Below are 25,733 nucleotides of genomic sequence, written 5' to 3'. Positions count from 1 at the left end.
CGTAGACCCCCACTTCCGGAACCAACCAGAGCTATCCTCGCGAGATCAGCTTAACCACCTGGGGGGTGCAGTGAGCTCCTGCATGGAGGGCTGTGAGGTGCAGTGAACTCCTGCAGGGAGGGCTGTGGGGTGCAGTGAGTTCCTGCAGGAAGGATTGTGAGGTGCAGTGAGCTCCTGCAGGGAGGGCTGTGAGGTGGAAGGAGGGCTGTGAGGTGGAAGGAGGGCTGTGAGGTGGAAGGAGGGCTGTGAGTTGGAAGGAGGGCTGTGAGTTGGAAGGAGGGCTGTGAGTTGGAAGGAGGGCTGTGAGGTGGAAGGAGGGCTGTGAGGTGGAAGGAGGGCTGTGAGGTGGAAGGAGGGCTGTGAGGTGGAAGGAGGGCTGTGAGTTGCAGGGAGGGCGGTGAGGTGCATTGAGCTCCTGCAGGGAGGGCGGTGAGATGCATTGAGCTCCTGCAGGGAGGGCTGTGAGGAAGCCTGACGACAGTGGCGGATCCCGCGCTCCTGCCTGTGCGCATATCACCCCCTCAGAAAACGGCGGTATGGAGTGGGTCAGGCGAGCCGTGGGGTGAAGTAACGGGCCTCGAAGACGTCCCGGTGCCTCGTAGCGCTGAGCTCCTTCAGCAAGACAAAGGATTCCAGCCTCCATCGGGGCCTACGTGTTCATTCCTCAGCAGAGCCGCTCTATGGGCCCCTAGAGGACGAACTACAGCCACCCCTGGCTATCTTTAGCCACAAATGGGTCTCATAATCCCGAGGCTTATAGAGGGAAAGATCAAGAGACAGGTGGAGTCAGGTGGGGGTGTCCCCGTCTGCCCCCGTGGTATATTCCAGGAGCGCGACCCACTCACCGCTCTGAGAGTGCAGTCTGACTGCGCGGCCACAGCGCCACCTGCTACTCCCGCGGGGTCACCTGCGCACAGCTCCGTCCCGGCCAGCAACACCCCAGGCTCTTCTTGAGGCAGCGCGGGGCTCTCCACGACACCGGAGCCCCGCCTGCGCCTGAAGCTGCCCTCCTCCTCGCACCGCCAGGCTTCTCCTTACTGCCGGTACGGATTTGCAGTGGGGGCGGGCACCGACAATGTGCCCTGCGCCCCTTCCGCTCCTCCCTCGTCAGGCTCCTCTCCGGTCTCCCTCCAGGCATGGGAGACCGGCAACACCGGCAAAGGCTTCCCCCAGGCAGGGGGAAGCGGCAAACACCAAGGCTTCCCTTTCCCTCCCCCGGGCTGCGGGGCGGGACTTCCGGCCGCGAAGGGATTGGCCGGCCGGCCAGGTACTTCCGGGTCGCCACGGGCAGCGCGGCGGCCCTCGCTAGGCAGGCAGGCGGGCAGAAATCGCGAGGTGGGCACTCGCTAATTAAATAAATAACTGGGCAAATCCAAGTCGGCAAAATAAGCGGAGTGGGCTCCCGCGCCGATCCGCCGCCGGCCTCCAACAGCAACGCGCTTCCAAGCGCTATAGAGGCACATAAAGCGCTCCAGCACTAGAAGTGTACCTAAACTTACAAAGTGAAAACACATTTATAAACAAAATTCTCACGGACAGCGGGAGGGGGGGGGGGGGGGGGGGGGGATCACGGCGCACGCACATTTATAAACAAAATGCTCCTTACCTGATCGCCTCGTGGGAACTCGAATCTTGCAGCCAACTCCAACAACAGACACTTTGAAAAGGAAAAAGGAACAAAACAGGCCCACTCGAAAAAAAAGATAACACACACCCACCGCTGTGATGACGAACAGAAGTGGGTGGAGAGGGAAAAAATTGCGGGAACGCCCCCGAATCTGGTCCGGCCTTGACGGACAGATCTCTGTTCCAATGGCTAGCCTCCATTTATAGAGCTAGCCAATGGAACAGAGGGGCGTATTCAAGTGTCCCTTACTAAAAACTAGAGATTTCTCCTGGGGGCGGAGCTAACGCTCCGTGCCCCAGGCGAAACCTAAAAAAGGACCCCAGAGCAGGGGAAATATGCAGAAGCCATGGCGGAAGTAATCTGCCTAGATAACTGCAATAAGATTGGGTGGTTGAGCAATATAAGGAGGCTTCTTTTGGATATAGGGCTAAGGGAAGTCTAGGAAAGCTCCAATCTATCCCTGCTCCAAAAAAATACAGTAAAGAGGCACTATTGGGATTGGGCACGTAAGTAGACTGCCACAGGACTCATTGAGGGAAACTAGCAACAGAATTCATGCTTCACAAAGAGCTTAGCTGACTGGAGCCTTCTTTTGATCGAATTCAAATTCCTCAAGCTAGAAAGCTGTACATACAGTTTGTGTTTACCTTCTTGGTAAATGGCATAGTAAAGTACAAACAAGTAATATTACCGCCTCTCCAGCATGCTGACGTCAGAACTTTCACGTCTTTCCATGCCAGAAGGACGGAGCCATGAAGTGACTGGCCGTGTTTTTTAAAAAAAAGCAATAGGACCCTGAAGGAAAAAGCCCTCAACACTAGAACCAATCCGCAGTGTGGGGAAGAAGGGTGAATCGGTAAGTAATCTGCAGTTAGATCATGTCTCTACCAGATAAGGCGTTACCGATGGTAAGTAACTTGTCCATCTGATACAGACATCTAGCTGCAGAATCCTTAACTTTGAACAGCTATCCCTATCCAAGCAATGCCATCCCCAGGGCAGCGAATGCGGAAAGGTTTAGACCAGGAAGTCCTTCAAGACAGAGCGACCAAACAGGTCTTCTCTGCGAACCTGAGAATCCAGGCAGTAGTGTCTTGCAAACGTGTGCAGAGATGCCAACGTAGCAGCTTGGCACATATCTGAAACGGGAACACCACGCTGGAGAGCCGTGGTGGCCGCTTTTGCCCTTGTGGAATGGGCTCGAAGCCCTTTAGGAGGATCCTTCTTCCCTAAGGCATAACAGATTTTGATACAGAGGATAATCCAGCAGAATATTGTCCTCTTTTGGACAGCACGCCCTTTCTTTGCACCCACGTACCCTATAAAGAGTTGGTTGTCCACCTGGAACTCTTTGGTTCGATCGAGGTAGAACAATAACGCTCTTTTTGGGTCCAGAATATGGAGACGCTCTTCTTCCTTAGAAGGGGGCGAAGGCGCATAGAAAGTGGGTAGAGTAACAGACCGCCCCATATGAAAAGGTGTTACCTCCTTAGGTAGAAACAATGCCTTTCTGCGGAGCACCACTTTATCCGGAAAGACCACCAGTTAAGGAGGCTGTGATGACAGTGCCTGTAGTTCACTCACCCTCCTGACAGAGATTATTGCCACTAAGAAGACTGTTTTCATGGTGAGCAACCGTAGAGGGAAGTTGTGCAGCGGCTCAAACGGTGCAGACAGATGAGAACCACATTAAGGTCCCACTGTGGCATAATAAAGGGTGAAGGAGGAAAGAAGTGGGCTAACCCCTTTAAGAATCTCTGCACCACAGGGGATTTGAAAAGAAAAGGCTAATCAGGCAGCCAGAGGAAAAGAGGAAAGGGTCGAAAGATAGCCCTTCCAGGTGCCCAGAGCAGAGCCCTACTGGGCCATTAAAAGTATGAACAGGAGGATATCAGTTAAAGATGCAGACAGAGGGTCAGTAGATCGTTCTGTACAATATTTACAAAAGTTGGACCATCGTCAGGCGTATACCGACTTCTTGGAGGGACTCCTGGCTGCCAGTATAACCTCGCTGACTTCAGGAGGAAGGTCGAAAGCTGTCAGCTGTCACCACTCAATCTCCATGCAAGGAGGCGGAGAGTGGACAGGTTTGGGTGGAGAACCTTCCCTGCGATAGGAGGTCTTCCCAAAGGAGCAGCCTGATCAGAGGATCGATGCTCAGTGCCAGAAACTTGGGATACCAGACTCTCCATGCCCAGTCCGGAGCCACAAGAATGACTTGTGCCCGGTTGCTCCTGATCTTCTTGAGCACTCAGGAGGCCGGAGCTCCACTCGTGAACAACTAGCCTTCGAGCGAGAGCTGCCTTGGAAACTCCAGGGCGTAAAACTGCTGACATTGTGTGTTATCTACAGAGGAAAACAGATCTAACCAATGGGTTTCCCACTGCTGAAAGGGTCCTTGCCAATTGGTTTCCCACTCCTGAAAGAGTCCTTGCGCCACATCCGGATGGAGATGCCACTCATGTTCTGCTAGGCACATTCTGCAGTGTTCGGCCGCTCTGGCCGTCCAGAGAATCTGCCTGTTGCTGAACCAGCAGGGAAAAAAAGATGGATTTAGGCCCAGATCTATGTACTGGGGTGAATGTATGACATTGTTCTGCATTCTGTCCATCAACTGTTGTTTTTTGCAATTGTCACCCAGAGTGAGACGGGTATGCTCAGACGTGAGTCCTGTGCGCTCCATGCCACTGGAATCAAGCTATCCAGGCTGATGAGGGCTGAAAGCCCGAAACCGGTCCTTGGATGCTTGTTTCCAGTCCAGGGAGGACCTGGCTTGGCAGTTCGGGCTGGACTGTTACCATGGGGCACAGGGTCAAGACTGATTTGCATTTGGCTGGGTTCAAACTGGAATGGCATGGTGAGCAAAAAAACGATGGATTTAGGCCCAGATCTCTGTAATGGGGTGAATGTATGACATTGTTCTGCATTCTGTCCATCACCTGTTGTTTTTTACTCATGTTCTGCTAGGCACATTCTGCAGTGTTCGGCCGCTCTGGCCGTCCAGAGAATCTGCCTGTTGCTGAACCAGCAGGGAAATGCCCTGCAGTTCCAGCCAAGTCCAGAGACGCAGGGCCTCGACACAGGGTCCACGACCCCACCCCGCCTTGCTTGTTGCAGTACCACATGGTGGTCGGGTTGTTGGTGAATACCTCAACTAGCCTCTGCTTGATGGACGGTGTAGGAAAGTAGGATCTGCTTTCATGGTCACCATCACTTTTTGCTGGTATCGTTATTTTTTACTGACTAGTCTGACTGGGATCATGCTAATCTGGACTCCAGTCTGTGCTTCCTGGTCATGGAGAGTACTTAGGTACACTCCAGATTGGCTAATGGTGTATCCTTATAAGTTCCTAGTATATGGTACTAAGGTACCCAGGGCATAGGCACACCAGGGGTCTCCCATGGGCTGAAGCATGTATGTATGCCACCCATGAGAGCCCACTCAAATTGTGACTACAGGCCTGCCATTGCAGCCCGTGCAAGCTTGTGCTAGCAACACTTTCGCGACAGATATACGTTTTCTTATATCTGAGGTCCCTGCACTTAAAACCTATAAGTCACCCCTAAGGCAGACCTTTCAATCCTGAAGGCAGGGTGCTCGGTTATAAGTGCAGGACACCCCTACGGCCCTTGGAGTCCATTCTCGCGTGTTGTAAGTGCAGCAGCCATTACGATACATAGAGTAGCCATGCGTCATTACACGATGCCTATAGCTAAAATGGCTGTAACGAACCCTGTCATGTTTGGTATCAAACATGTTGGAATCATACCGGAGTATTATTCTATGTACTGTAAAGCTACTCCAGGAGGCCCTCAGTGCTCCCTGTACCAGTCTTCTAGACCCGGACAGCAAAACTATGGCTGCTGCCGACCAGAGACACGATTCTGCCCTCCTGCTGCTAAGCCAAGCTTGACCAGGGGCGGCAGGACAATAGGTTTCCTGTCACAGGGCGGTGTGATCACCTCCAAGACAAGACTAAGTGTACTGGGACAGGGTGGGGACGATTACCAGCGCCACTAGACTGCTTTGAATGGCACATTTGGTGCCCTCCTTGCATACTCCAGTTGAAACCAGTTCAGGGTGCCGCTGGCTCCCGCTCTGGCCCAAAACTGGACAAAGGACAAAGAGTATCCTCTCCACTGTCCAGCCCCTCCTCTGGGAGGTACCCCTAAATCGTCCCAACCCTTTGCTTAGGGTACTTAAAGTCCTATATGGGGGTGATTGTTTAGATTTGTCATGAGACGAGATTCAGATCCAAAACCACTTAAGCTTCAACCATCTGGGCACTTTGGACTTCGCTGGACTTCGCTTTGGGAACCAAGATTGCAACTGGGAAGACTCTGGATGCTCTTGGTCTCGTCGTCATGCCAATCTTCTGCAACATCTGTGCCTGTGCTCCATACAGGTTCTTTACAACGCCTGTGGACATCCAAGACACCCGAAGGAATCTCCCTTGGAGTGAAGGAGTCACTCCCCTGCATCTGCAGGCACCACAACGAAGATGACTGGCCTGCTGTTCCTGAGCTCCTACGGACTCCGAAAGGTTCAGCAACACAGGTGGTGGGTCTGCAACTCCCTCGAGCCCTGGACTGTCTTCACAACAAGTTTGAAGCCAATATCCCTCGTCGGAACCGCTTGAGCAGTACCCCTGTGCACCGAATTGACTTGTCGTAACCAAGGCTCGTTGACTCTCCCCTCCAGAGATCTTCGGACTCCAAGAAGCTCCAGCCTCAAGCATATCCTGCAGCCAAGATCTTCACCTGCACCGCATCCTTTGCGCCGTGGGAATTCATCCTATAGCAGGAATTGCAACCACAGTCTATTTCTGGCCCGGGAACCCTCTCTATAGCTGCCTTGGCCAAGAGAGCCTTGACTTCCTCGCGGAGTAGCGCGAGATGATCCTCCGTCAGACGGTAGTGAGTTGGAGGCATAGAAGGAGGGGTAATCTCGAAGGGGTGGGAATATCCCCTTCAACCTATCTGCAACACCCACCTGTCCGAGGTGATGTTGAGACAGTGGTGGAGGTACTGGCGTATCCTGCCACCTACTGGACTTTTGTGATTCCAAAGGACCGGACTAGGAAGGTTTTGCGGTGGAGAGGGGATGGTGGCTCAGCTCTACTTCTTGCCTCGAGGGCAGCATTGAGAGGTTTCTGAACTTGCGGAACCCGCTGGCTGGAATAGGGCTGGCGCGGTTGGAATCCCCTTCTGTCGTAACACAAAAGAAGCGAAAAAACAGATGAAGGGGGGCTTGGTCAGCCAAGATGGCCATGTGGACGTGATCTACAATGGCTTTGCAGCCGATTAATCAGCAAAATTCTTACCTGGGGACTCTCCACGACTGATGGCCACAGAGTTGGAGCAATTTAGAGCAGCGGGAGACAACCAGATGGCAGCAGATTAAAGAAGGGCTGGCGCAGCCTAGAACTAGGGTGGAGAATGACCTGCAGCGATAGCAGAAGGGCCCACGCAGAGTCCTCCGTGAACACCATGTGTCTGGAGCAGCACTGAGTGCGCGGGGGCTTCCCACTCCCCTTGGAGCCCCGCAAGGCATCAAGCGACCCTCCCCATGGTGGAGGTGAGTGAGAGCCGCAAGGCGCGGAGCGCAGGTAGTAACGCAGCGTGCCTTCATGGGGGAGAATCGTGGAGGTGGCGCAGCGGAGACAGCGGTGTGGGGGAACCAGCAACTTAGAAGAACTCCACCAACAAGATTCAGAGCTGAGGTCCGACACAGGGGAGCCGAATGTCTGACTTCAAAATGGCACCCGAATGAGACGATCGATGACAAAGTACACAGGCCTGCCTGAGACATGAGATAAAGACCTAGAACATTCCGAAATTACAGCAGAGCTGTACATCTGTACAAGATACATCTTCCGAGCACCTTTCCACACGCTCACCCCTAGATCTCAACAACGGCCCACGCTTCCATCGTGGGAGAGAACGCAGTGCGGCACGCTGACTAGAGCCGAGGGGAGGCCAGGGGGAATACGAAGTGTGGAAGGCGGATTCACAAAGGCTTGAGATGCCACAGTAGAGGAGCAATCTTGAGTTCTACGGAGAAGGCCTTAGACCAACACCCCACAAGACTCACGCTGGCAGAAAGAACCACCCAATACAAGGGAGCGAGGTGAGAGTGGGGGGTCCCATAGACTCCAGGCCTGGTGAGAAATCAAAATTATGTAAAACCAGCACAGGAGTAGTGGAGGGCTCCTCTATGCCTCCCAAAAAACAACAAAGCAATAGAATCTCCTCTTACTTCACTCCCACAACCACTAAAGACCCACAAGTACCTACAGGAGGGGAGAACACTATAGCACTATCTAAGCCTCCCTGAGAGAATTTAAACAGGAACTAAGGGAGGAACTAAAGGCGGACATGGCACAGTCCCTGGATTCGCTTAGAGCCAATCTCAGTGGCAGACTAACAACCCTAAAGCATGATCTTGACTCAGTGGGCACAAGAGTGATGGGCATAGAAATCAAAACGAAAATCTCGAACACCGAACTGAAAAATTATTGTCAGCCACGAGGGCACTCCAAATTCAACTACAAGCAATGCTGCTGAAAAATGAACAGGTCAAGACATAAAAACATACCATTCCACAACCTGGAAGAAGGAGCAGAACGGCTATACCTCGAGGCCTTTGTAACTGGGTCTATTTACTGAAACCCTGGGAGGGCCAACAACAAAGTCAAGATTGAATCAGTCCACAGGGTGGGGAGGCCAAACCAAGGAGAGAAACGTTGACCACAAGATATCCTGACAAAACTACACTCATTGAAGACTAAAGAGGCCATACTGCAAGCCACCAGGAAAATGGGCACAGTGCAGTTTCAAGGATTTTCCTGCGACATATATGAGGACGTAGCGCCAGCAACACTGGGGCGCTGCTAACAACTTAGGCCCGTCAAGGAGAAACTCAGGCAGGATAATATATACCGCTGGACCTACCCCGTTGGACTAGGTTTCGAATATTGTAACAAGGCGCACCATATAACGAATAGTTTCTTACCTGTCGGTGTAATTTTGCAGCTTGAAGATCTTTCTGGATTCACTATGCTGTGCATTATTCCGCGGTCTAGTGGTTGGGTCCGGAATCGTAGTCTTTTCTTTCTTTTTTTTTTTAGTAGCCCAGGTGGCCGTTCTAGCGTCCAGAGTGTGCAGTGCCCTCTCTGCGTTTGTGGTTGGTTTTTGAAAGAAACTTGATATTTGAACTGTTTGATTGATTTGAAACCTCAACACCACCTTTGGCATGAAGTTTGGGTCCGTTCTCATCACCACCCTATCATTGTGAATTTGGATGTAGGGCTCTTGTAGCGTTAGCGCCTGTAGTTCGCTCACCCTGCGCAGGGAGGTGATAGAGAGGTGATAGCCACCAAGAAGGCTGTTTTCATTGTTAGCATTTGCAGGGAAGCCTTATGAATTGGCTCAAAAGGCGCCTTCATGAGCTCTGTAAGGACTGGATCAAGGTTCCATGCTGGTGGCGGCATCCTCTTAGGAGGCGCAATCCTTTTTGCTCCTTCCATGAATCTCTTTACTATCTGTGACGTAAAGAAGCTCTTTCCAGTCGCTCTTCTTGGGTCGGCCACAATTGCTGTCAGGTGTACTCTCAGCGAGGATGAGCTTAGCTTTGCCTTCAGCATGAGCGTAAGGTACCTTAGAACTGATGACTCGATTGTCATCTTTCTGTGTAGCTTCTTCTTGCTACACCATTGTGTGAACCTTCTCCATTTCGCCAAATAACACCTTCATGTGCTAGGCCTCCTTGACTCTCGCAGTACCCGCAGGGTGCTCTCCGGTAACCTCAGGTGCGCGAACTCTATGTCTTCAGGAGCCAAGCTGCTAGGCTGAGGCTCTCTGGGTGTAGTACCTCTCCATTTTGCATTGACAGTAGTTCTTTTCTTCTCCCAAACTTGTGGGGTGCCCCCTGTGCAATTTCAATTAACTTTGAGTACCATATCTGCCTGGCCCATTGTGGTGCCACTAGGATCAGAGTCATGTTGCTGGTCCTGCACTTGTTGAGTACTCTGTGTATCAGGGGTATCAGGGGAAAAGCGTAAGCAAATGTTTTCGACCAGCTTATCCATAGGGCATTCCCCAGGGATCCTTCCCCTGGTTGCCTGGATGCGAAGCTTTGTCATTTTGCATTCTGGTGTGTTGCAAATAGGTCTACTGACGGTGTTCCCCACCTACTGAACAATGTTTGTGTTTCCTGCGTATTGAGCTCCCACTCGTGGGATGCCGATGTCTGCCTGCTGAGCCAGTCCGCTTCCACATTGTCCTTTCCTGGGAGGTGTATGGCTAGCAGGTCTATTTTCAGTGGGATAGCCCATCTCCATATCTCCTGCGTTAGGTTCAGTAGCAGAGCCGATTGTGTTTCTCCCTGCTTGTTGATGTAGAACATCGTTGTCGTGTTGTCTGTTTGCATCAACACTCTCTGGCTGTACAGTTTCGCCTGGAAGGCTTTCAGGGCGAGGAACACGGTCTTTAGTTCCAAGGTAGTTGATGTGCTTGACCGCATCCACTGGAGTCCACAGACCCCTCACCCTGAGCTTGCTCATGTGTGCTCCCCATCCCTTCTGGGATGCATCTGTTGTGATGGTCACCATTGGGGTTGGTGGTGTTAGAGGTTTCCCTTCTGTTATATTCTCCTTGCTCCATCACGACATCGCCTCCTGCACTGCGTGCGTTACAACCACTAGATCTTCCCAACTTCCTGTAGCTTGTGTAGACGCACGTTTGGCCCTCTCTCTTGTTCTGTTCACGTCCGTTTCCTCTCCCGTGAAAGGACTGGCCTCTCTGTTGTTGGTGCCAGTGTTGTTTCTGGTGCCCCTGCTGTGCTTGGTTGTCTCCATGCTGTGACTGCTGGAATGTCTGGTGTGACGTTCCTGGTTGGTAACCCCTCTTCCGTTCGGTCTACGTGACGGGGTACCCCTCTTTGACCCTCTGAATTTTAAGGCCCCCATTGACCTTGCAGTGTCGTTATCCTTTTTAAGCTGGGTGAGTTTTTCATCCACCGGCGCTCCAAACAGTGTCTCCTCATTGAATGGTGTGCTAAGGATGTTGTGCTGCACTTCTGGTTTGAAGCCTGAGATCCTGAGCCAGGCTTGCCTTCTTTCCGTGATTCCCAACATCATCAGCCTGCTTGATGTGTCTGCTCCATCCAGGGCTGTTTTGAGGCAAGCATTTGCCAAATTTTTCCCCTCGTCCACCAGGTGCGAGGCTCTGTGTTGGTACTCTTCTGGGAGGTGCTTCACCAGCTGGCCTACTTGGTCCAGGATTTGGTACTGGTGCATATTTAGCAGGGCGTTGGAATTTGCCATGCGCCAATGCATTGCAGCGTTGCGCTCTATCTTCCTCCCCGTCAGGTCCATCCTCTTGCTTTCCTTGTCTGGTGGTGGCCCTGATGTTGTTGGCACATTTGCCCTCCTCCTTGCAGTTGCCATGATAATGGAGTCCACTAGGACTGTCCCCTTGATGTATGGGGGATCTTTCGTCGAGTACTTGTATTTTTTCTCCATCCTCGGCGTAACGGACCTGCATGTCGCCAGGTCCTTAAATGCCTCCACCCCCTGAGCCATGACGCCCTCGAGCATCGGGAGATATTGGCTCCTGGTCTGCGTGGGGAGTAGGGTCTCCAAGAGAAAGTTTGGCTTCTGCTTCTCTTCATCAAGCTTGACTCCAAACGTCGTCGCCGCGTTCTTGATGGCGATATTGTACACCCCAATGTCGTCTGACGGCGAAGGCCTCGAAGGGAACGTGTCTACGCCCTGTTCTGGACTTTCGGTGTCGAGGTCCTGCCACTCCAGGTCCTGTGTCCCCGAGGATGCTGACCCTAGGAACGTCCTTTGGTCGTCGTCACCCTCGTCGTCATAGAAGAAGGTTTCTTCCTCTTGTAGTTCGACAGTCTCAGGGCTTTTCCACACCTTTTTGGCCTCGAAATCCTACTCTTCTTTTTCCGGCTCGACGATAACCACCTGTGTCTTCAATGGAATCGTGTAACTCTTGAGTCGTTCGTTGAACTCCTTCTTTCTCTGTAGGATGTTCTCCATTTCGACCTCGAGCCGTCTTTTCTTTCTTTCTAGTTCGGCGGCCTGTTCGGCGTCGGACTGTTCTGCTGGCCTCTTTGCCGTGTATTTCGGCGCCAATGTCGAAACGGGTCTCGTTTCCCTTGTCGACGTCGAGGTGGCCTTCGGGGCCTTTTCTTTCGAAGTCGAACGTTCCTTCTCGGGGGCGTGCTTCGACGACCTTGGCTTTTCGCAGGTCTTCGCCGCCTGGGAGTCCTTCTCTAAGGATCCGCTGGGCTCTCTGTCCTTGGTTGCAGCTGCGGCCGACGAAGTTTTCGGCGCCAGTGCTCCCTTCGAGGACTTCGACTCAGTCTTTCCAGAATCTGAGTCAGACCTTCGCTGGGCTTTCGTGGCTTTTGGGGTCGATGACTCTCCTACCTCTTTAGAAGTTTTCTTATCGGTCTCTATTTTCGCAGGTCTTCGCCGCCTGGGAGTCCTTCTCTAAGGATCCGCTGGGCTCTCTGTCCTTGGTTGCAGCTGCGGCCGACGAAGTTTTCGGCGCCAGTGCTCCCTTCGAGGACTTCGACTCAGTCTTTCCAGAATCTGAGTCAGACCTTCGCTGGGCTTTCGTGGCTTTTGGGGTCGATGACTCTCCTACCTCTTTAGAAGTTTTCTTATCGGTCTCTATGACGTGTAGCCGCCGTCTTCTCCGGCGACGTGGTCTTCTTCGTCAGTCGAGAGACCCAGGTCTCGAAGGGACGGTGGTTGGCCCTTCCCCGGCATGGTGTAGTTGGCCCTTCTCTGTCGCTCTCTGACGCGGAGGGTCTTCGGTGTGAAGGCAGAGCAAGCGTTGCAGACCTTGCTCTCGTGGTCGACCAGTAAGCAGAGGTTGCAAACCGGGTGCTGGTCCTTCTGTGGGTACTTGTGGTGGCAGTTATGGCAGAATTTAAACGGTGTGTTGTCCATGTCCCGCGCTCCGGGGGCCCCTGTGTGCGCATTCTCCATTGGACGTCGAAGTTCTCCTTCTCCTTCGTTGTCCCGGCTTGCAGGTGTTATTCCCTCGTCGTCTTCTCAGTCTTTCCTGCAAAATTTCGACTCTTCTGTGTTTTTTCCCGTCCACAACTCTGGAGCCTCTCGGGAACGATCCAGACCCAACGGCGAAAAAAAGAATCTGAAAATGGCGCCCAAGGGTGGGAGCTTCCGCAGGAAGCGTGCCGACGTCACGGAAGGACACCAAAAGGTGGGACGTCGACGCCCACATGGGCATCGAAAAAAAAAAAAAAAAAAGAAAACACCACAATTCCGGACCCAACCAGTAGACCGTGGAATAATGCACAGTTTAGTGAATCCAGAAAGATTAACGCTTCAAAACTGAAGTTAAGGAAGCATCCGCACTGCTAGGCCTCCCAGCCCCGGAAAACAACCACGAGGAGAATATTAACGGCTATCAAGAAGGCGCTCCCTCTGGCGCGGGGACTGGAAATCAATGGCAAAACTGCAGTACTCCTAGATCGCAGAAGAAATATGGCCCTCCTGACGTAACCTAAGAGATCCTGCACCTCTGACATTCCACCAGAAACTGGCATAAATTAATTTAAAGCCCCACAGAGTGACTGTGAAATCCCACTCCGTAATTTACACTTTCAACAACAAGAGACCGCTGACTATGCATACATCAAAATTCTGGTCATCATTAACACTAAACCACCCTAGGATCAACATCCCGAAACACGCTAGGGGAGCATGTCAACAAGACTAAACGCAAGGAAGCAAAACTGGTCTCATGATCTAGCTTCTGTAAACAGACCTCTGCAGCGGACTATGGTCCAACTCGCCGCAAATGTTTGACAGACACCACAAAGGTGAACTGAACTGGGGACAGGTTGCCCCAACGTTGACTGTGTTAAAGTTTGATAACCTCTCCTTTTTATTGTTTACTGTATTTTTCCCCTTTCTTTACTTTTCTTTTAGAGGGGACCTGGGTGACAGGGGTAACGTGGGTGGAACAAAGATGGGCAGCGCACACTGGAGGCACACAAGCGACCAACTTGGAGGGATTGGTCATGGGCGGCAAAAAGTGGAGGGGAAGGAGTGGGACATGCAAACAGAGGGAGACGAACAAGGGCTAGCGAATAGGTACACACAGTCAAGATGGTGATCACTATGCTGTCATGGAATGTTAAAGGTATGAGCGCCTCTTCCAAATGCCAGAAGATCTGGAAATAACTTATTCTAGGATACCCATTTCAAAAGATCGGAAGATCACAGACTAAAACACAAGACATTCCCACGGATATATAAATCCTCCTCCACTACAAAACACAATGGAGTCCTTCTTCTCTTCCACTCCTCCCTCACGTTCCAACCGGAAGATTACAAAACTTATAGGGAGAGGAGGGCGGTATTGGTGAAAGACCAAGCGCGGGGAAGGCTTTGTACAATTGCGGCGATATATGCACCTGACGCTAATCAGGCAGTCTTCATTCACAACACCCTACCCCTACTGTGGGCCTTTGCAGAGGGATAAAATAATACTGATGAAAGATTTTAACCTTACCTGGCACTCTCGGATCGACAGCACACACTCACACATAGCCCACACAGGTAGCTTCCCAAAGACTCTGAAACATAATATTCAGGAACTGGGGCTCAGAGACACTTGGAGGGAGGCACACCCAGAAGATAGGGATTACACCTTCTTCTCCCACACCCACCGCACCTATTCGGGACTCAACTACATTTTCATGAGCCAAGCATTATGTGCATCAATCAAGGAATTATTTCAGTTAAACGACCCCCAGGACACGTCACCTCTTATGCACAGGGCAATAAAGTGGGTGCACATTAAGTGAAACAATTACGAGTAAAGAAGGAAAAGGACTACAATGGAAATATACAGGATCCTGCAGGTGTACAGACGCAGGAAGAATCAGGGAAGGCAAGATTATTTAGGGATTTTTATAGCTCACCATGAACAGCTGACCAACCCAACCCTCAGGCGTAAGCGGACTACCACAGCGCAGTGGAGCTCCCCCAAGTCACACCAACCATGAACGAATATTTGAAGGAGCCTAAAATGGAGGAAGAGGTACAGCAGGCACTAAGATGTCTGAAACTGGAGGAGCCGAGCCGGTGACCAAGATGGCCGCCTGAAGATCGGCTCCGGTCGGCCCGCTCCATCGGCTCGCCATCCTGCTCAGTATCCTGTCCCCCAACCCGTGATTCGGGCGGGGGAACCTCATCGGAGCTTGCGGAGGCGTCCCCGGTCTCTCCTGGTGCCCCGGCGACCGCGCTGCGCCGCCTGCAAGATCGCGGCCTGCGGCGGCCGGAAGCCAGGGCCTTGATTTCCAACACCCCCCCTGCCGGAGTTAGTTAACATCGGCCGCCAGGACGGCCTTGTGCCGGTCCGGTCGGCGGTCGCAGGGATTGCTGGCTGCTGCCCTCTTGCTGCCTCGCCTGCTTCTCTGGGCCCCTCCCTGGAGGAGGGGGGACTCTGAACTACGGTCCGGGTGTCCAGTGGTTCCCCCTGTGGGCCCGTGGCACCGGTCGGGTGGGGTTGTCGGCCCCCGCTGTGGCTGCTGGGGCTGTGTCTGGGGCTTCACAGAGGCCTGCTTTGGGGTCCATGGTGGGGTGCCCTGAAAACGCCTCGGCTGAGGCGGTAATGCCAGTTTTTAAGGTGGTGGAGGCGGGGGACGATCGGTCTCACTCTGTGGGCTGGGGGTCCCGGAGGTGACTCACAAGCTGGTGGAGGTGACCATTGGATCCCGGAGGGCATTTGCGACGATGCTGGGTCTCCATGATTGACGCGGAGCGCTGCAGGTGTAAGAGACTGAAATGAGGCGGTCCTGCATCCCAGGTGGGCCTTCGCCTGGGTCGTCTGGAGGGGCTGATTGCGACGCAGGTGGTCCTGGTAAAGTTCGCCCCGGGGGTATCGGCTGCTGTGCGCCTGAACCTGGGACATTGGATTGGGTTATGCCCCTGTTGGAAAGACGGTATACGCACTGATCGGCTGGGTGCCCACCGAGCTGCATCCCAGACCTCGACGGTGGTCGCCTGGAGTGCGACAAGATGGCGACAAAGACGGACTTGGAAAAACAGCTGCCTAAGACCGCCAGGGGAGGAAGGCAGGTGCAGTCTAACAAGCTGGATAGGTATACCTTGCCTAAGGAGTCACCTCAGGAGTCTAAGAAGGGACCGGGAGGTGGCGCCGACGATCGATCCGCCGCGGAAGAACCAACCTTAACAGACCTCATGGCGGCTATTAATGAGGTCCGGACGTCCCTGGGCCAGAAGATGGAGACTCTGGATACTAAGCTTGACACTGTGTAGTTAGAAATGGGGCTGATCTGGGCGGACCTCTCGAAGGCGAACGAGAAGGTTAAATCACTGGAAGTGAAGACAGCGAGTCTTATAGACGATGTGAGCCAGTTGCAGTAAGAGGTACGTGATCTTCGGACTTCTAGGGAGAGCACCGATCGGCGGCTGGATGAGTACGAAGGGCGGGCCCGACGCAACAATGTTCGCATCCTGGGTGTCCCGGAGAAGGTGGAGGGGCAGACCATGGATCTTTTTGTAGAGAACCTTATCCTTAACCACCTCAAACCGAAGGGCCTCAGTAAGTTTTTCACGGTGGAACGGGCCTACAGGGTGCCGGCGGCAGGCCCCGGGTTGGGTCGAATCCCAGACCGATCATTGCCCGAGTCCTTAATTTTCGGGACAGGGACGCTATCCTGCAGGCCGCTCGTGCGGCTGATCCTTTGGAATTCGAAAATGCAACGCTCCTGTTCTTTCCGGTTTTTACTCAGGCGGTGCAGAAACAGAGGCAGAGGTTCGTTTCGATCAAGAAGAAACTGAGAGACATTGGCATGAGGTATGCCATGATGTTTCCTGCCCGTCTTCGAGTGGAACTTGATGGGAAGGCCTGGTTCTTTGACAACCCTGATGTGGCCGCGGACTGGTTGGAAAGTGTGCAGCGGCCGGTCAAGGAGTCCTGCGATCAGGAGGTAGCTGAGGAACAATGACTTGGTGCAGCGTGAGTTCAGCAGGGGGCTTTGGACAGTTGTTCCGGGGGTGTTTCGGCGGGGTTCGAATTTGGACTTCCTGCAGAATTGTGTGCATGATGTTGTTGAAGATTTTAGGGTGCAGGGGTGTCCGTAAAGAGTCGGAGGGGGGATGGTGGGTCGATTCGTAGGCCCTCCTCTGTGTTCTACTTTTAGATTTTTGTAGATTAGTTGGGGGCAACAGGCACACTGCTAGTTGGGGATGAGCGAAAGTTGTATGCAGGGGTGCAGGGAGGGGGTTGGAGGGGGGTCCTGGGTGGATTTGCGTTACATTGTATTTTGTATTATTGTATGTAATTTCTTTTCACACTGGGTATCAACATGCTATCCTGTTCTTTATTGGAATGACTATGTCCTCCGTTAAATGGGTGGTGGGGATCTCCGCAGTGAATTGGAATGTGAATGGATTGGGAGACAAGATTAAGAGGGGTATGGTTGGCCAGTTGAGTCGAAGACACTCCTCAGATGTGGTGTTAGTGCAGGAAACTCACCTTATGGGTAAGAGGTGCATGGCTCTCTACAGAGGGGGCTATAAGTTGGTTGAGCATGCTGGTTTTATGACTGGGTCGAGAGGGGTTGGGATTTTGATTAAGAACTCCTTCCCGCTGGCCATACAGGCCACATGGACTAATAACAGGGGTAGACATGCTGGCATTTTGGGGTTGTGGGAGGGGAGAACTGTAACTTTTTTGTCTGTTTATGTTCCTCCGGGCCTTCAGACTGATACATTTCAGGATCTGTGCAAGTTTTTTGACATTGCCTGTTGGGTTGTTGATTGTTGGTGGCGATCAAACATAGTTATGGATGCGTGTGTTGATAGGTGCCCGGCTCGGGAATTGTTGCAGTTCCGGAGGTGGTTGGCTGATTTTGTAGACACTACTGGTCTGGTTGATGGGTGGAGGCTTAGGAACCCCGGTGATTCTCAATACACTCATGTCTCGGCTGCACACAAATCCCTTTCCAGAATAGATTATGTATTGGTGCTTGCGGCCCAGGCTGCGTGGCTCCGAGAGGCGCAGCACTTGGCTAGGGGGGTTTCGGATCATTCACCTATTTGGATCAGTTTAGACCTTGGCGGGCGTGATGTGGCCCGGGTTGCACCTATTAGCGCTTGGAGGTTCCAAGACTGAGTGGCAAAGAAGGAGATAGTACGTGTGGCCGACAGATATTTTCGAGAGAACGTAGACTCGGTGGACTCCAAGTGTTACCTATGGGAAGCGTATAAAACTGTCCTCAGAAGGGAACTGTTATCGTATATTTCCAGAAAGAAGTAGAAGGAGGGCGCCGAGATTGATAGGGTGGAATCAGAGTTGCTTGCGCTGGAGCGGGAGATGTTGCTTGCTTCCACGCCGGAGGGATTGCATCGTTTGAGCATCCTTAAGGATGAGTATCGGAGCCTGGCCCGGGATAACGCAAAGTCACAATTGGCAGATAGCCAGAGTAAGGTGTACAAACACGGGGACAAGGCCGGGCAACCGATTGCCTGGTTGGAGAAGAGGGAGTAGGTGTCGCGGTTAGTTCCGGTGCTGCAGCCAGCTGGGTCAGATAAAATCACGAACCCGCAGGAGATTGTGGACGCGTTTGCTGGCTATTATAAGAAGGAGTATGTGGCTGAATGTAAATACCCGGAGTCCGAGAATGCAGACTTGATCCGTGACATCCCGATTCCCACTCTTTCGGATGAGGACAGGGAGTTCCTTGACTCTCCCCTTACAAATGATGAAGTGGAGCAGGCGATTAGAGGGGTTCGTTCTGGTAAGGCGTCTGGCCATAATGGGCTCCCTATTGAGCTCTACAAAGTAAACGCAAATAAGCTTGCTCCCTTCGTCAGGGACATGTTTGTGGAGAGTAGGGAGAGGGGTCTGCTTCCGTACGATCAGCGCGTTGCGAACATTTTAGTCTTGCATAAGGAAGGTAAGCCGAAGACAGAGTGTTCTTCCTATCGGCCGATCTCCTTGTTAAATGGCGAACCAAAAGTCAAGACTGTTGGCGACTCGCCTGGTAAAGGTCATCACGACACTGGTTCATCTGGATCAGTCAGGTTTTATGCCTCGCCGGAATACGGCTCTTAACCTGCGCAGGTTGCATGGGGTTCTCAGAGGGGCATCACAGATACACGAGCCGACCATTTTGTTATCTTTAGATGCCACCATGGTTTTTGACAGAGTAGAATGGCCATATCTTTTTGCCGTTTTGGGCAAGATGGGCATAGGCTCGAAGTTTGTTTTCTGGGTCCGCCTTTTATATTCCGGTCCGCTGGCCCGAGTAGTTGTCAATAACCATAGATCGGCTGATTTTACGTTGGGGATGGGCACCAGACAGGGATGTCCTCTCTCCCCGCTATTATTTGCGTTGGCGCTCGAGCCGCTCGCGGCTTGGGTCCGTTGGGATAAGTCGATCAAGGGGCTCAGATGGACCATCGACTGGGAGGACAAGATATCGCTTTATGCGGATGATATTTTGTTGTATCTGACCTCTCCTCGGACTTCGCTCATAGCATTTTTAGATGTTCTGTGGGTGTTTGGAAGATACTCAGCCTTCCCATTAACTGGACGAAGTCGGTCCTTTTTGTTTTGAGTGGTGATCTCCCGGAGGTTCTTCCAGGTTGTCCTGTTAAACTGGAAACGGAGGGATTCAAATATCTTGGTATTATTATATCCTTGGACCCTCAGAGCAGATACTCTAATAACCTGTTGCCGCCCCTGGTTTGGCTTCGACGCGATGTGACTCATTGGACGTCGCTTCCGCTCTCTCTTCTCGGTCGTGCTGTTCCGTTTAAAATGATGGCTCTTCCTCGTTTCCTATAAGCGCTCCAGAAACTCCATGGACCCGGTTCCTCAGTCATACTTCAGGGAGGTTGAATCTCTCCAGAGACAGCTTCTGTGGGACGGTAGGCCCAGAATTGCATTTGCGAAATTAATGTTGCTGTGGTATGACGGGGGGGATCGGTCTGCCTAATATCCGTAAGTATTATTGGGCGTCACAGTTGGCGGCGGTTAATCAGGCCATTTATGGCTCGCCGCTGAACCCCAGCTATGCCATGGACCGTGGCCAGGTTCCCGGGGGAGAATTTACTAGGGCACTATATGCATTGGCGAGGACGGTTTCCCCTGGTGGGACCAGCGGCGGTTGCTATTCAGGTCTGGCACGAGGCTAACCGCTCCCTTAAATGGGAGGGGAAGATCACACTGGCTACACCTCTCTGGAATTATGAACGCCTGGGCAGTTTATGGAAGTCCAAGGGTTTTGACAAATGGGACCTCATTGGGATTTCCCGTGAAGGAGATCTCTGAGGTAAGGATGGTATCCTCCCGTATGAAACTCTGCAGGAACGATATCAATTGCAAGGGAGTGAGGGGTTTAGTTACCTCCAGATTAGGCATGCGCTGCTTGCCGGTATTCCCCCGGAAACAACGCTCCCGGAGGCTTTCCAGTTGGAGGATCGAGTGTTGAATGGTCATCTTCCCACAAAGACAATCTCCTTCATTTATAAAAAACTAGTTAATCACACTGAGGATCCCCAGGTGGTACTTAGGGACCAGTGGATAGCTGATGGACTGATCCTAGATGATGAGGACTGGAGGGAGGCCGTGGCCTCTCCGAGGGTCGTTGCAATTCAAATGAGGCTCCGACTGGTTCAATTAAAGATCCTCCATCGCTACTATGTGAATGGCCCACGGATGGTGCGAATGGGTTTGGCTGCGAGTGATGCGTGTAAGAGGATGCGGCGAGGCTAGAACGTTCTTTCATATGTTGTGGGACTGTCCTCTTATTCGAGGGTATTGGTCTGCTATTCATGCCAAGGTACGTGAGGTGTGGGGAGTGAGCTTTGAGTTGGAGGCACGGCGGTGTCTCCTGAATGTTTGGGATCCAACCGACCTCTCGTCCCATGGAAGGGTGTGGGCCACGTTGGCATGCGGTATTGCCAAGCGTAATATAGCTCAATTGTGGGGGGCGAATCAGCCGCCTGCTGTTGGGAAATGGAAAGAAGACTTGGATTGGTGTATGTTTAGCGAACGGGCGGTGTATGTGGCCAGGGGGAGACCCAAGAAATGGGGCAAGATCTGGGGGCCCTAGAATGCTTATAGGGGTGATATATGCGCTCCTCCTGCCGAACCGGAGGATCCAGTAATGTTGGAGAACCCCTGAACCCGTATGTATTTCTTGATTAGGAGGACATATATATATATGTAATGCGTGTGAGATGCAACCCAGTGTATTTATTGTATGTGTTTTATGATTTCATTTGAAGTGCATTAATAAAAAGATTTAATTTTTAAAAAAAAAGATGTCTGAAACTGCATAAGTCTCCGGGACCTGATGGCCTGACAACACAGTTTCACAAACCTTTTAGCTCAGACTTAATCCCCCAACTGACTGCCCTTTTTAATCACATAGCGAACACCAAACAGGTAACAAACACTATGAGTGAAGCACTGATTACCGTGATACCCAAACAGCAATGCGGTTCCTACCACCCCATAGCCCTTCTCAATCTTGACACCAAACTATATTCCAAAATCTTGGCTTCTAGATTGGAGAACTTGATGCCGGGACTGAAACATCTGGACCAATCCGGTTTTATGAAGGGCACACAGACACACAAAAACGTACACAGAGTGATCCACATAATTGAAAAAACTACTTAAAAACAGATTTCCGCAGTTCTCCTGGGCTTAGATGGCGAGAAGGAGCTTGATCGGGTAGACTGGTGCTTTCTCTTCGAGGCCCTTCAGCGGTTCGGCTTCGGCAGAACATTTATAAACAGGATATCGGCCAACTTTGCAGCCTCCAATGCTAGAGTCCTTGTTAACGGGATGACATCTGATCCTTTTGTCTTGGGAAGGGGAACAAGACAGGGGTGCCCTCTATCCCCGCTCCTCTTTGCGCTTAGCATTGAACCATTAGCCGCAAGGCTCAGAGAGAATCAGGGGAATGCGTTTTGGCTCGGACGACGATAAAATTTCCCTGTTTGACGACGATATCCTACTGACACTATCGAACCAGTGGCGATCCTTAACAGCACCACTCCGGGAGGAGCTGGAGTACTTAGAAGAGGTTGCAGGCCTGCGTATTAACCTGCCTAAATATTTTCGTCAGAACTTACCTTCGGTTACAATATATCTGTAAGAGGCATATTAGCTATAGATTCCTTACCTTAGAATTACCCCAGGCGTCAGACTGGATCCGGAGAAATTTTTTCGTAGCAGTACCCTTACACGTCGATAGGTGGCATTGTTAGACTTCGCGTCAATCGTCGTGTTCGCCGGAATGACGTTGCAATGTCTACTTAGACGCCGCCCCTGGGCGCTGACATCAGTTCTGACACGACTTTCCACGCCAGAAGCACAGAGCCATGCAAGACACTGACCACTGGTGCACGTAACTAGGGCCCTGGAAGGGAGTCCCTATCCCTAGAAGTAAGTTCGCAAAACTAGGAGGATGGGTGAGGCGGTAAGGAATCTATAACTAATATATGTCTCTTACAGATATATTGTTACCGAAGGTAAGTAACTTGTTCATCTGAACTTGACACTACCAGAGCAGAAAAGGAAGACCTGGTGGCTGCAACCCCTTTTCAGTGGGCCAAGAGAAAACTAACATACCTGGAAATAAAGTTGACCCCCAAAATCTAAGGGCTATTTGCAGCTAATTATACCCCCCTCCTGCCCCAGATCAAGGCCAACCTTAAGAGGGGGGTACCACTATATCTCTCTTGGATGGGCAGAATACATGCCGTCAAGATGGTAGTTCTCCCAAAATTCTTGCACTTATTTCATAGTCTGCTCATTGAGCTTCACAGAGACTTCCTACAGGGAGTCCACACACTGTTAAAGAAATTTGTATAGCACAAAGAAGACCTAGCTTTCTGTTCGTCCTTCTCCAAAAGCCCTCTGATGAGGGAGGCCTGGCGATGCCTGATCTGACCCTCTAGTACAAAGCAGCACAATTCTGTGTCATAGCGGAATGGTCCCAACGTGAGTCAGACAAACACTGGCTACAGACGGATCGAGTGATCATGGGAAGGGTGATATGGGATCTACTATGGAAACCGAAGACGAACATTAGCATGCCTACCACAACAACTCTAAAAACCTGTGACGACGTTCTAAAGCAGACTGAATAGACTTCGTTCCCCTCACCATTTACCCCCATACATTACAACCCCGCTTTCCCACCGGCACTAGAGCCGGGTCCATTCGACGCATGGAGAGAGGGAAGTTGTCTCACCTTAGCTGACATTTTCCAAAACTGGGATATTTTAACATTTGAGAACTGCCAAAGGGACTTCCACCTGCCCAACACAGAATACTTTTGCTATCTCCAATTGTGTCACTGGGTCTTGCAAACCAAGATTAGAGAAGGGGCGACAAGAGAACTCACGTCACTAGAACGCTATGTGATTGGAGGCAGCTCAGTAAAAGGGGCCATTTCTTTCCTCTCTACTGTTGCACACACTCCCATCTAGGCGTCCATGGCATCTCGTATTTTGGGAACGCCCACTAGTCAAGGACATCACAGATACACAATGGAAAGCCCTATGGAAGGACATAGAATGTTATAACCACTCCCTAGGTCAACAAGAGGCTCACCATAAGATACTATACGACTGGTATCTATACCCTACGAAATTGAAGAAGATATTTCCTAACACATCAGATCTCTGCTGGAGAGGCTGCGGCATCTTGGGCGACTTGCGGCACATATGTTGGGATTGCCCAACAATTCGGCCCTTTTAGTCCAAAATCCTGGCTCAAATCAAAGAGATATTAGGTTATCCCATCCCAGACTCCCCAGATTTTGCACTTCTTGGTCTTCGAGACCCAGGTCTGAAACACGAAACGACAGCTGATCATGCCATATTATGGCACTGCTTAGGAGCAGCGAAAACAGCAATAGCTGCCACTTGGAAAAAGACAGAAGCTCCAGCCCTTACACAATGGCAGGCACGGTTATGGCAGGCTCTCACTATGGATGGATGAGTGACATTTATAAGGACAAGTTAAACTTTGAAAATGCTTGGGGGCAACTGGTCAGCTATCTCTCTAGGGGTCACCCATTGACTACCTGTACCACAAGGGTTAGAGCACTACACCTGTTCCAGTTTTAAGCAGAAACGATATCAATGTTCGAATCTACTCTAGAGTAAGATTTGCATCTCCAGGTCACCAGGGACCCCGATAATTCCAGGTCATTGGTTTTTATTTTATTTTCATTGTTGTTTACTTTCACCTTCCTCCCTTGATACAGTCTTGATGCGAGGCTGGTGGAAGAGAACATTTTCTTTCCAAAGGACTCCAGCTGTTTGGATTCCCTGTCCGAAGAGGCAGAACGGAACGCGCCACAGGAAGTGGAAACCTGGAACACCAAGCTTTTAGGGGGGGGGGAGAGAAAAACTGGGTTGCCCAGTGCAGGGTGATGGCGGAGTGCAATTGTTCTATTCACAGGAGCCTGTGTGCTGGGTTTGGAAAAGGTGCTCAGAAGAACGTCTGTTAAGGCCTCGTTAAAAGGCAGCAAGAGTTCTGATGCGGAGACACCAGGCTGCAGGACCTCCGTCAAGACTTTGGTCTTGACCGCCTCTGTAGGAAGCAGCAGGTCCAGAGCGCTAAAGGCGTCCATTGGCACCACCATAGCAAACACCGCACCCCTCCTTCATAGCCCGTTTTGGGGGAGACAGCATGCAGCAGAATGGTTAAAAACCTGTTTTTTTACGCCTTAACGTTGCCTCTCATCTTATTTTCTCAGAGAAGAGTGGTTAGCGCCAGGACACCCTCAGGTAATTGCTGCGCTTTAGAAATAGCTATAACATAACAGGCCAGAATCTGGGGAGGTGTCCAGGCCACTGCCATCACCCAGTTCCTCATATCAGTCCATGTCCTGGGGCTGCTGGATTTCTAAGGGATCCTGCTCCTCCTCCCAATCCACTTCACTCAACCTCAAACCTTAAGAAAGGGGCTGGTTAGACGGTTTGAATCCGCACAGCTCGGTCGACGCCAGCCTCGGTGTCAGTTGACGTCAGACAGACTCCGTATCATCTGGAATGAGGATGGGGAGGCACCGGAGACCTCAGCTTCGGATGAGACGCCGGGGAAGGCTGCTGTGGAGATGCGACTGGCACCGGTCTGGACCCATGGAACGGGTCTAACAGGAGGTCGAGGCGCTGGGGCCAGAGCCAAAGGCGCAGGACTCACAGGATCTCCTTCACCTGGGCCTGCGGGGCCCAAAGACGCACCTGCAGGGTCAGGCTGCCCAAACACAGCATACATGGCGCTGTAAAACTACTTGAGTTGAACAAGGGTCGCTCTCGGCCCCGGTAAGGAAGGGAGACGCAGAGTCTAGCCAGGTGCGTGCTCAGCGGGACAGGGCCATGAGCACCGAGGCTCCTCCTTCTCGTCGCATGGCGAACAGTGCAAAGTCGAAGCATGTTTTGACTTCTTGTGCTTCTGGTGGTGCCTCTTACCTGACGACTTCGCCGAAGAGGAGTTCCAGCTCCCGGATGATACTCAGATCTCCTCTTAACTGGAACCGGGAGCGAGATCGACAAGGTGACCTCTGTGGTGCGTGCCGGTCCGCTTCAGGGACCGCTCCTTTAAAGCCTTCAGTGCCATGACCTGGCAATCAGAGCATGACTGTGTTGCTTGGAGCGCGACCACAACACAGACACACAAGGTGGAGGTCCGTTACCAACATGGCACGGCGACAGGCACCACACAGCTTGAACACCAAAGTCGTCCTACTGGATATCCAAAGACACCAAAAGAAGTTGACAAAAAGTAAAAAAAACTCTCAAAAAGTGACAGGCGAAAGTTCTCTTCAACGGATCGGTGCTGGCTGGCACAGAAAGAAAAGAACTGACGTCAGAGCGCCGGAGTGGCGGTTATATTGACAACACGGATGTCACGTCAACGATTAACACGATGCCTACTCATCACGCGGAGTCGACTGACGCTACCTACTGTCGCACAGGGGTACGGCAATGAATAATCTTTGAGATCCAGCCTGATGCATGGAAGGTCAAAGGTAAGGAATCTGAGG

General features: G+C 51.7%; 1 protein-coding gene across 1 annotated transcript in view; it reads right to left on the bottom strand.

Annotated features, from left to right (window-relative positions):
• Nucleotides 1–25,733, bottom strand: part of TASOR2 (transcription activation suppressor family member 2) — a 911,282-nt gene that overhangs the window by 716,773 nt on the left and 168,776 nt on the right. The window lies entirely within an intron of this gene.

Source organism: Lissotriton vulgaris, chromosome 1_1 (genome assembly GCF_964263255.1).
Source record: "Lissotriton vulgaris chromosome 1_1, aLisVul1.2, whole genome shotgun sequence".
Classification (NCBI taxonomy): domain Eukaryota; kingdom Metazoa; phylum Chordata; class Amphibia; order Caudata; family Salamandridae; genus Lissotriton; species Lissotriton vulgaris.
This window is presented reverse-complemented; position numbering and strand designations above follow the sequence as displayed.